This window comes from Acomys russatus, chromosome 16 (genome assembly GCF_903995435.1).
Source record: "Acomys russatus chromosome 16, mAcoRus1.1, whole genome shotgun sequence".
Lineage (NCBI taxonomy): Eukaryota > Metazoa > Chordata > Mammalia > Rodentia > Muridae > Acomys > Acomys russatus.
Window position 1 is genome coordinate 14,204,790 of NC_067152.1, and position 12,567 is coordinate 14,217,356.

Sequence of the window (12,567 nt, forward strand, 5' to 3'; positions counted from 1 at the left end):
TTTTTCTTTTCTCACAGTTCTAGAGACAAGAAGCCTGTTGCCAATATAGTCAAGTTTTGGTGAAAGCTTTCTTCCTAGTTTGCTTGAGAGAAACCTACCCTCAGTACATGCTACCCTCAGCACATGTGCATGGACGTTACCAATTAGATTAGGAGAACATTTTTTAAGTGTATGAATGCTTTGCCCTGCATGTATGGATGTGTACCATGTGCCTCTCTATCAGTCTTGCATCGCCTCCTCAACTGTTGGAGGGAAAATACAGACCTGTTTTTTTCCTCCTTCTTGCCCTATTCTGAAGACAAGCTAAGCAAATGCTCTACCACTGAACCACATGCGCTACGCCTCAGGTATTTGGAAGCTTTATTTTTCAAAGCTGATTACTCTTTATTTGTTATTTAAATACAGACCTCTAGCATTTTCTGTTACTTGGTTTTAACTGGTGATAGTGTATTTATTGTCTACAGTTTATATGAGCTCCATGCCTGATACAAGATGAATGAAGTGGAAAAGTCTTTCTAGAGAGCCCAGCTCTAGCCCCTGAAAGGTAAAGGTGGGGCCATTAGAAATTCAAGGCCATCCTCAGCTACAGAGTTTGAGTCCACCTGGAGCTACATGAGACCCTGTCTTACATTGGTTTTGACCAGCAGTTCTACCTGGCAAATGGGGGTTAAATTTGAATTTTATCTTAAGGTCAGATTTTATGGTCAATTAGAAAGAATCAGATTTCTTGGGCTGGAGAGATGGCTCAGTGTTTAAAAGCACCACCTATTCTTCCAGAGGTGCTGAGTTCAATTCCCAGCAACCACACAGTGGTTCACAACCATCTATAATGAGATCTGGTGGCCTCTTCTGCAGATAAAACACTTATATGCAATAAATAAAATAAATAAGTCTTTTTAAAAAAAGAATCAGATTTGTTTATATTTCATGTTATCACTATGATTGCCCTTTCCAGTAATTGATGTACATAAAAAAGCATCCATCAAAGGGTAATGTGGCTCAAAGTTTGTTTCCCAGGGAGATACTGGAAGGTAGTGGGCACTAAGAAGTAGAGCCTGGGAGGTGGCACATGTTTAGATCCTTGAGGGTAAACGTCAAAGAATGGGATCCCAAGTCTCCTTTTTCTCTTGCTTCCTGGTCCTGAGGTGAGTTTAGTTCTGTCATGTGTGCATCTGCCATTGCCATCTGGCAAACCCACCAGAGGTCTGGAAGCAATGAGTTTGTCTGATCATGGGCTACAACCTCTAAAACTGAGCCAAACTCACCCTTTTATCTCAGCTACTTGTTACAGTGATGAGAAGCTACCACAAACACATTTATATGCACACAGAAAATAGTCCCGAGATTTATCAGTGTTTTGCTTGCATATCTATCTGTGTGCCGTGTGTATGCCTGGTGCCTATAAAACTCGGAAGCGCCAGATCCCCGGGAACTGGCACCACAGGCAGTTCTGAGATACCATGCAGATGCCGGGAACTGTTCCTAGGTCCCCTGCAAGAGCAGCAAGTACTCTTAACTACTAAACAGCTCTCCAGTCCTACAGTGTTGTTTGTTGCTGTTTTTGTTTTTGTTTTTTCAGGACAGGGCTTCTATGGGTAGCTTTGGCTGTCCTGGAGCTCACTCTTGTAGACCAGGCCTCACACTCAGAGATCTGCCTGCCTGTCTCTGGAGTGCTGGGACTAAAGGTGTGCGCTGCCTGCCAGCTGTTGTTCTTTTAATTGACGTATTCCTAGTACAGAGTAATGGGTTTCGTGAAGATATTTTTATTATAGGGATATCATGTACTCGTTTCCAGTGTTTTTAATGTCATTTCCCTGTTTGGACGTAACTACTACAACATAAGTTGATAATATAATTTACTTTAAAAACTCATTTTGGGGGCTGAAGGAATGGCTCGGCAGTTAGGAGCACTGTCTGTTCTTCCAGAGGTCCTGAGTTCAATTCCCAGCAACCACATGGTGGCTCACAACCATCTATAATGACATCTGATGTTCTCTTCTGGCATGCAGGTGTATATCCAGAGCACTATATACATAATAATAAAATCTTTTAAAAAAAAAAAACTCATTTTGGAACAAATACTAGAGAGCTGCACATGGTGGGAGGCAGAGGCAGGTGGATCTCTGTGAGTTCGAGGCCAGCCTGGTCTACAAAGTGAGTCCGGGACAGCCAGAGCTACAGAGAAACCCTGTCTCAAAAAAAAAAAAAAAAAGAACAAAAAGAAAAGAAAAAAAAGGAAAGAATACCAGAGATTTACATTGTCCATTGCTGTACTTGGAAAATCAATTCGATTTCAAGTAAGTTTAGGTGCTTCTTATGATAAAATGATAAAGTTAAAAGCTCACATAACCTAATTCAGCACCTGGTTTTGTTTATTTTTAGGATAAAGGCTTAACATTTTTAAATATAGTTATTACATATCTATATTGCTAGAGAAAAAGAGAACATTCCACCACAGGGCTGGGGAGATACTTCATTCAGTAAGATGCTTGCCATGCAGGCATGAGGATCTGCGTTCCATCCCTCAAACCTACATGAAAAAAACAAAAAACAAAAACCAGAAAACAAAAACCTGAGTACATTTGCAGTCTCAATACTAGGGAGGCTGAGACAGGTAGATCTCTATGGACCCCAGTCTTAAAAGACCAGGGTGCAGCCGGGCGTGGTGGCGCATGCCTTGAGTCCCAGCCCTTGGGAGGCAGAGGCAGGCAGATCACTGTGAGTTCAGGGCCAGCCTGGTCTACAAAGTGAGTCCAGGACAGCCAAAGCTACACAGAGAAACCTTGTCTTGGGAAAAAAAAAAAAAATAGAGAGGAAAAAAAAAAAAAAAAAAAGACCAGGGGAGGTGGCTCATGCCTGCAATCCCAGCACTCTGGGAGGCCAAGGCAGGCAGATCACTGTGAGTTCAATTTGTCCTGGTCTACAAAGTGAGTCCAAGACAGCAGGGCTACACAGAGAAACTCTGTCTCTAAAACCAACCAACCAACCAACCAAAAACAGGGTGTACAACATCTGGGGAATGACACCGAGTTGTGATCTAGCCTGCACGCGCGCACACGCAGGCGCACACACACACACACGAAAGAAAACCATTGTAAATTGGGTGATGGTGGCACACACCTTTAATCCCAGTACTGGGGAGGCAGGTGAATCTCTGAGTTCAAGGCCAGCCTGATCTTCAGAGTGAGTTTCAGTACAGCCACAGATACACAGAAACCCTGTCTTTAAAAACAATGTCATTCTACCAATGTTTTTCCTGTGTCATGCACGTGTATGCTTATGTGCACATTTGTGTATGTGGGTTAATACAGTTGTATGTGATCACAGTCCACGTGGGGTGGTCAGAGGGCAAACCTCGTTGTTGTTCCTTGTTTCTACCTTGTTTGAGACAGCATCTCTTTGAAGAGTCCAGGCCAGCTGGTCTGCAAGCTCCCAGGGATCCTCCTGTCTCAGCCTCCAGATATGCCACAGGTGTTTGCTCTTGACTGCTGAGCCATCACCAGCCTTACTATGGGTGGGGTTTTTTGTTTTTGTTTTTGTTTTTTTTTTTGTCACTAATGTTCTTTTTTCTTTTTTAATACTTTATTTTATTTTATGTTCATTGGTGTGAGGGTGTCAGATCCCCTGGAACTGGAGTTATAGACAGTTATGAGCTGCCATGTGGGTGCTGGGAATTGAACCTGGGTCCTAAGGAAAAGCAGCTAATACTCTTAACCACTGGTCCATCTCTTCAGCCCCCATCAGTAATGTTCTTAATCAAAGGACTAAAAGTAGAAGAGCCTTGCTCTTACTCTTGTCTGACACTTCCAGAAGCCATGCCAGTCTGGGGATCTTTATTTTTCATGTCACTGTAAAATGTAATAAAAATCAATGATATTAAGATTACTACTGTAATAGGTTGTGTTTTAGTTTTGAGACAAAGCTGGTGTTCTATTGCTTTAAAAGCATATTGAGTTACAGAAGAGAAGCTGACTGCTCATAATATGTATTTTTAGTTAACATCAATGCCTAAATTTACTGTTACTGTTAAAATTTACAGAACATTTTGCTCCCTTAGATCTGATTTTGGCATAAAATATGTTGACAAGATTCTGTGTATTTTTGACCGCCGTGTATTTCTTTGCCTGTTTTCAGTTCAGTTCACCTTCGACATAGGCTTTTGGATATTTCAACTGTCTATTTGACTCCCATTATGTGTAGTGCGATGTGAGTTTTTAAGCAACCTAATGCTTTAAATATGATTTTTGATGTGCCATTTATTTTATGAAGATATAAAATTTGTACTAACTCAAAAGAGATAGAGGGAGAACTCAAGGAGATTACATCCTACCTACTTTCAAAAATAAGCTGCAAGATAAACTACAAAAACCAAGCAGTATATAAAGAGAATTTATGTCAAGAAGACATAAAAATGGAGGGTCAAAGGGAAAAATAAAACTACAAAACTAACCAGTTCAATGATAAGTACACTAGTTTTTAGAAATAAAAAATATTAGATGAAGACAAAAATAAATAAAATGGTTTAATAACCCGCCTCCCCCAAAAGAAAAAAATGTATTAAGGCTTTTACTTTTCGGTGCTTTTCTTTTGGTAGAGGATTTAAATTTGAAAAGCATTACATTTACAGAAAAGTCAGTCTTTCTCTCTCTCTCTCTCTCTCTCTCTCTCTCTCTCTCTCTCTCTCTCTCTCATCTCTCATCTCTCATCTCTAGTCACTTAGTTCATATATATATATAATTTGGAGGCAGGGTCTCAATATGTAGCTATGGCTGTCCTGGAGCTCACTGTGTACCTGGCTGGCCTTGAACTCACAGATAACTGCATGCCTCTGTCTCCCAAGTGCTGGGGTTAAAGACATCTGTCACTATGCCCATCACTTTTGTTTTTTGTTTTTTGTTTTTGTTTGTTTGGTTGGCTGGTGTTGGCTTTTCGAGACAGGGTCTCTCTGTGTAGCCTTGGCTGTCCTAGACTGGCTTTGTAGACCAGGTTGGCCTGGTGTCTCACACAGACATGAATGTAGACTGAACCATGGAAATAAAATAAAAATTTTAAAAAGAGGGACTAAATTATAAAGTACTGCAACATTTATCTTCACGAGTTTATGACAAAGTTCAGGAACTTGAGCTTAGGGGCTCAGCAATGTCCCCTGAACTTACTTCCATTGGATATCATCTAGTGCTGACAGATGCACAGAAGCCACCATAGCCTGCAACAGCACTGTGAGCCACACAGAGAACTGCTCATTCAAAAGGGATGGGCATGCCGGGCGTGGTGGTGCACGCCTTTAATCCCCGCACTCAGGAGGCAGAGGCAGGTGGATCTCTGTGAGTTCAAGGCCAGCCAGGGCCACTACATAGAGAAACCCAGTCTCAAAAAAATGAAAACTAACAAACCCCACCCCAACCCCCCAAAAAACCCCAACCTAGGTTAGTCTTGAACTGATGATCCTCTTATTTTGGCTTCCTGAGTAGCTAAGCTTAGGCTATGTGGCCAGGCCTGGCTAGAACCCTCACTTTTAAAGTCCCAAGTCACGCGTAAGAAGTTTGTCCTCGGGGCCACGTTACAGATGTTGCATGTAGGCGTGGCAATGGGCGTCATTAGCTAAACGCAGTAAGCAACTAGGGATCAACTGCCAGCTTACCCATAGATGAAGGTCCATAAGATTCTCTCATCTAGTCACAATTAGGAGACGGTGTGGCGACAGAACTGAAACCCCAGCCCTTGGGACGGCAGAGATGGCTCAGTGGTAAAGAGCACTTGCTGCTCTTGGATTGGACCTGCGTTCGGTTCTCCGCCCCCATGTGGCAGCAGCACCCTTCTCTAACTTAAGTTCCGGCATCCAACTCCCTCTTCCGGCCTCCATAGGTCCAGGAGCATGTGTGGTACACATACATACACGCAGGCAAACACTCACAGAATACAAGTGTATCTTTGTTTTTAAAATGAAATTCCAGCATTTTGGAGGTGAAGTCAGAAGAATCAGGAATTAAAGGATAGCCCTGAGCACACAGGACACTGAAGCGTAGGCTACGTGTGACCTGCCTCACCTCCTGCAGTTAATCATTTTCTACTCGAATGCTTTCAATGTAAATGGAAAAAAGGATAATGCGACTAACTTGGGCATGTAGCCCAGTTGACCCCTCACATACTCAGCCCACAAGTGCTCTTGACTGTAGCTTTGGAGACAAAATTGAGAAGCGCGTAGCCAAGCTCAGTCAAAGCACAGGCCGTGGAGAGTACAGTGGTTTCAGTTCTGCTCACCTACGTTTTAGCAGAATTGGTTTAGAAGCCGTGGAGAACTGGCCTGGCACCTGTACGCCTCTCTGGGTGGACTGCTACATATTTCCCAACTGTGTCTTCCAGTAGCCCCCCTTTTTTTTCTAGAATATGATTTTTAATTTGTTTCTCTTTATTCCCGTTGACACTGCTCTTTTCTGTGTTCATTGCTTCCCATTGCAAGTGATTCCAAGCCTTCAGTCTCACCATGCAGCCCTCTTCTGAAGGAGTGTATAGCACAGGTTCTTAGGGCATTATCGGGCTTCCTCATCAAGGCATAAGCCAGGCTTAGAGGCAGGAGGATCAGAAGTTCAAGGTCAGTCTCTGCTACGTAGCAGTTGGATCAGAAGTTCAAGGTCAGTCTCTGCTACGTAGCAGTTGAGATCAGCCTGTTGTAAACGAAACTCTGTCATCGTCGTCATCATCATCATTGAAACAAGGCTGGGCTTGGGAACTTGCAGAGATGGCCCGCCTCTGCCTCCCAGTGCTGGGTTTAAAAGTGTTTGCCACCATGCCCAGTGCCTGGCAGGTTTTCTGTTTGTTTGTTTGGGTTTGGTTTTTGGACACAGGGTTTCTCTGTGTAGCCTTGGCTGGCCTGGAGTCACTTTGTAGACCAGGGTGGCCTCAAATTCACATTGATCTGCCTGCCTCTGCCTCCCGAGTGCTAGGATTAAAGGCGTGCGCCACCACCGCCCAGCTTTGCAGATTTTCTTAAAGCACAGTCCTTACCATGTTTCTTTGAATTGTAATTTTTTTTTGTCAATACTTAGAAGAAATAATTACAAGTTATTTCCCTAGGTTTAATCTTGAGCCTTTCCCACGGGCTTTATACCTAAAGAATTTTGGAATTACTGGCATGTACTTCCAGTGATATAAAAATTCAGTATTTTATGTGGTAATTTTAAAGAATATTTGAAAAGTAATTGGTTTTTTTAAAATTATGTTTTGCCTGCATGTAAGTGTATGTGCCATACGTGTGCCTCATACCACTGGATCTTGTGGGACTGGAGTTACAGAGGTTGTGAACCACCAGCAGGTACAGGGAATTGAACTCATGTCCTCTGGGAGAACAGCCAGTGCTCTTAACCACTGAGCTATCTGGTTGGGTTTTTTTGTTTTTTGTTTTTTCTGGTATCACATTTTATTTTATTATTATTATTATTATTATTATTATTATTATTATTATTATTATTATTATTATTATTTGCTATCTGATTGTTTTGTTTTGAGACAGGGTATTATTGTGTATAAGTCAGATTGGCCTGAAAATTGCCTCCCTCCATCCCTAAGTGCTAGAATTTCAGGCTTTCGGGCTTTGAAAATAGTTTTATGTTTGAAAGACACGTGCTTATTTTGCTCATATACTTTGATTGCTGCCTTTTTTTTTCACTCAAATATCTGCAATGTTAGGTATGTGTGGTAAGAGTTCATCATATCTTAATTCTCAATTTAGTTGATGAAAACTGTGTGTGGTATCTTGGTGCCAGATATGTCATTTATAGATCGATCACTCTTTCCTAAGGCAGCAAACGACTTCATATGCCCAAGTCATTTCCTTTCTGGAAAAGATGCATTGTGTCAGCACGGTCACCATGTGGGGTAATTGATAACGTCTGTGCCACATGGCTTGCTTCTACTCTTGTCGGACACAGCTTTTCTACCACCTATGATTGCCATATGCTGCAGCGCTCTAGGTTAATGGAGTCATTTCATCTTCCCTTCTAGTCACAAATGTCACCATGGCTCAATTCCATCAACTAAGAAGCAAGTATTAGCAATATCTAAGTGTAGAAAGCATCTTTGTTAGGAATTTTTGATTTACTTGCCTGCTCTATTTTCATTGAAAAAGGTGCTGTTTTGCTGTCTGGTGTTTTGTTTTGTTTTAGTTTAGTTTTAATGGATGGTGCAGAGTGATGGACATCTGCTGACCTTAACTAGGACATGCTCCGTGGCATGAATATTTGCATGCATTCATTCTAAGTGAATATATAAAGGTAATTAAAAATTAGATGATAGTGGTAAATTTTTATTACCAAGAAGCACTTTCTGGCTTTGCATGTTGAAGATTAGTCAGAAAATATTGATGTAGATTTTTTAGTAGTCAGTTTGCTTTAGAAGAATCATTATAAAAGAGCATGCTGCATCGCCTCTGCCCTCTCTGTAAGGATGGCCTAAGTCCATATTCCATTGGTCACAGATCAATGCTAGATAATAAGAGAGTTTGTTATCTGTAAGGAAAACTTAGAAAACAAAAGGTTAGAACCTGTTTGAGGCACATATTTGCCTTTAAAAAAAAAAAGATTTATTCTTATGTATACAGTGTTCTGCTTGCATCTACTCCTGCAAGCCTGAAGAGGGCGCCATATCACATTACAGATGGTTGTGAGCCACCATGTGGTTGCTAGGAATTGAACTCCGGACCTTTAGGAAGAGCAGGTGGCACTCTTAACCACTGAGCCATCTCTCCAGCCCCTTATTTGCCTTTAAAACTGGTAAAATGTAGTTTGTATGGCTTATTACTACTTGGAGTTTATTTTAATTTTGGTAGCTTTAGCTTATTCCTGTAAATGACTATATAGCCTGCAAGAGGAAAAGAATTTAAAAAATTATTATAACAAGCATGTTTTTGGCAACAAATGGGAATGATTCTAAAAACACAGCTATTGACTGAAGCTCCTATTTTAAATCATTTCTGTTGTACTCAGTTTGTTGTCAGATATTCTAGGGTGCTCTACTAGGTAATTTGATGACACTATCATCTTAGATTTAAAACGTTTTAATTAAATTAATTTTTAAAAATTTAAAGGTTTTAAGTTATGTATATGGGGGCTGGAGAGATGGCTCAGTTAAGAGCATATATCACTCTTTCAGAGTTTGTGTGGGTGCAGATGCCTATGGAAGCCAAGAGAGGGCATCCAGTTCCCTTGATGATGGTTGTAAGTCTCTTGACATCGTGCTGGGATCCAACTCAAGTCCTCTACAAAGGCAGCAAGTGTTCTTAATTGCTGAGGCATTTCTCCAACCCTACACATTAATATTTTAAAAGCAATTTACAAGACTGGAAAGCACTGGCTGCTCTTCCTAAGGTCCTGAGTTAAATTCCCAGCAACCACATAGTGGCTCCCAACCATCTATAATGAGGTCTGGTGCTCTCTTCTGTTGTGCAGGCATACAGGCCGGCAGAACACTGTATACATAAGAAACAAACAGACAAATCTTTTTTTTTTTTTACAAAGCTATTTACATTATTATCCTTTAGTTTTAAACATTATTATTATAAAAACATTGCAAAGCTGGGCAATGCTGGTGCACACCTGTAATCCCAGCACTCAGAAGGCAGAGGCAGGCAGGTCTCTGTGAGTTAGAGGTCAGACTGTTGCAAGATATTTGATTACACTGTGAACCCTAAGATTGTGTACTGGAAAAACCTATTTCTAGTTATGGCTTGGCCCTAGCACACACCTTTAATCCAAGAGCTTTCTGTTTATTGTCAAGAGGTAGTTGCGGTATGGATTAGTACTAGGATACACTTTTATCCAAGTGCTTTCTGTAAACAGGAGTAAATAAAGTTAATCCTAGTTCAAGAGGTGGAGCAAGCAACCAGTGTGAGGGGTTTTCAATGTGGAGAAGGACAAAGGGTCTTTTCTTTCTAGGATGTTGGCTGAGTAAGAAGGTAAGCTGGGTGCTTTCTCTTCCTCTCTGAGCCAGCAGGCTTTCACCCCAGCATTTGGCTCCTGAGTCTTTATTGGTAAAATTGAATGTTTGGAACTTTGTCTAAAAACACTAGCCAGGTCTACAAAGTGAGTTCTAACATAAGCCTGCTGTTTCCCTTCTCCTTACATTAGGTGTAGGACAGTCAAGGTAGCAGGGTAAGTCCTGTACCAAATCGGGAAATGAGGTTAAGCAAGCAGACCTAGAGCTCTGACTTTAAACACCGCAACAAGGAAGCCGAAGTCCACTCAGACTGCGCTCCCTCCCTCTCCCGAGGGAGAGAAGAACGATCATCAATGGCAAGAGGCAGCTACAGGAAGCAGCACCTAGAGCCGGCTTCACGCTCAGGAGGGAGCACTACGTCTCGTCCTCGTGGTCTCGGGTGCTCTACACAGTCAGAGAAACTTCTCTAGTAACCAACTATAGAAATGATCCCTGAAAGTATAGTCTTAACCTCACCCCTCCGCGCTCGCCGCTCTCCACCAAGCGACACCACATCTTCCTCACGGCCACTTCCCACACCGGCTCCGCCATCGCCGTCCCGGCGCTGCTACTGCAGGCGACGTCGGCGCGCGCGGGGCCGTGGGCCCTCATGAGCCCACTCGCTAACCAGCCCGCGGGGCATTCGGCTTGAGCCGCTACAGTTTCCCAACAACGGGCAAACAGGCACCACGATTAGCATACGGCCGCTCAACAGCCAATCCACTGCCAGCTCCCGCCCGGCCCGCCCGCCCGCTTCCGCCTGCGTCGGGTCGCCTGTCACTGGAGGCCACCAGCGCCCGGGTGGGGACGATCGCGCCTTCCCTCACGGTGCGAGCGGCCCCTGCCTCAGCCCTACGCTGCCGCCCCAGAGCCAGAAACGCTGGCCAAGTTTGGACTCTGGCCCAAGCCAGAGCCTTTCGTGAAGAAGTATGTAGGGGAAACGGCAATTCAAGGGCTGCACACTATTTCATACATTCTGTGAGGGAATGGCATGGTGGCTCACTCCTAACACTTGAAAGGCGAAGGAAAGAGATCAGGAAGCTGAAGGCTGTCTTAGAATTTTGAGGCCAGCCGCACCTACATGAAATCTTGTCTGAAAAGATCAAACACCCACAAATCAACGTTTAGAGATACCAGATTTCCTCTACCCTGAAAGAAAAAAGAGAAAAGGACAAACAATCCTCTGGCCACATGATAATTACTAGCACCATTACCGGAAACACACCTGATGATCAGTATTTTAATCTGTCATCCCAGTTTATCATGTTACCAGTAGAAGAGTTATTTCCCTTTCTTACAGATGTTGCATTGTCTCTATTCATCTGTCAGGCAATAGAGGGAAAACACTGGTTTCTATTTCTGATTGGTACAAAAACAATGTCTTAGTGGTGGGGAGTCCGGACAGCTCTAAATGAGTGAATTAAGTCCTGAATGAACGCGTGGTGTTGACATGGATGTGCCCATGTCAAGAACCACTGTGGCTCCTGGGGAAAGAGAGAGGACAAAGTGTAATGGCACGGTCTAGTGCTCTGTATTTGATTAGTAATTATTTTGCTCCCCAAAATCTGCTTCCTGTCTCTTACGAGCGGACTATCACACAAACCAAATGTTGCTGCGTAACTTTGCCTGCAAATAATGTTTGACCAATAAAATCCCTATACACCTGGGCGGGGCAACAGTGAGGTAGGAGTGGCCAAGGCTAGAGGGTGGGGAGCATAGATGGGTCCAGGGAAGGAGAGACAGGAGCAGAAGGAAGTGGTACTGGGGCTGGAGAGATGGCTGGGAGGTTAAGAGCACTGGTGTCTCTTCCAATTGGTCCTGAGTTCAATTCTCAGCAACTACATGGTGGCTCACAACCATCTATAATGAGATCCGGTGCCGTCTCCTGGCCCGTGGGCATACATGTAGGAAAAACACTGTATACATAATAAATAAATCTTTTTTTTTTTAAAGGGGGTGCGGCTGGAGAGATGGCTCAGAGGTTAAGAGCATTCGCTGCTCTTCCAGAGGTCCTGAGTTCAATTCCCAGCAATTCCATGGTGACTCACAACCATCTATAATGAGATCCGGGGCTCTCTTCTGGTGCACAAATGTTCATGTAGGCAAAACACTGTATACATAAATAAATCTTTAAAAAAAGAAAGAAAGAAAGAAAGAAAGAAAGTGGATTAGCATGAAAGGAATCACGTGTCCAGGAAGAATTTTAGCATGGAGAGAACAGCCCAGATGGAAAGCACGGGCAAGTATTTATGGGAATATTCGATGGGAAATAGCCCAGATAGGAATGATTAAAGCTAATGTCATAGCATGCAGGGGTGGGAGGTAACAGAGCAGCTTAGTGGGTAATGTCTGCCCAGCCCCCAGCGAATTAGGCCTATTTTCAAATTCTATCAGGGGGCTGGAGAGTTAGCTCAGTGGTTAAGAGCACTGGCTGCTCTTCCATAATGGTCCTGAGTTCAATTCCCAGGAACCACATGGTGGCTCACAACCATCTGTAATGTGATCTGATGCCCTCTTCTGGCCTACAGGTGGACATGCAGGCAGAACACTGTATACATAATAATAAATTAGTAAATAGGTAAAATTCTATCAGGTATC

The 12,567-nt window shown here is 42.9% G+C and overlaps 1 protein-coding gene and 1 non-coding gene across 2 annotated transcripts in view; one reads left to right on the top strand and one right to left on the bottom strand.

The window, feature by feature from the left end:
• Tex14 (testis expressed 14, intercellular bridge forming factor) overlaps positions 1-12,567 on the top strand; it is a 175,080-nt gene that overhangs the window by 7,116 nt on the left and 155,397 nt on the right. The gene's annotated exons all lie outside the window — the stretch shown is intronic.
• LOC127200924 (small nucleolar RNA U3) lies at positions 10,231-10,438 on the bottom strand. Its single transcript, XR_007832140.1, has one exon. It is a non-coding gene; the product is annotated as a small nucleolar RNA U3 (small nucleolar RNA).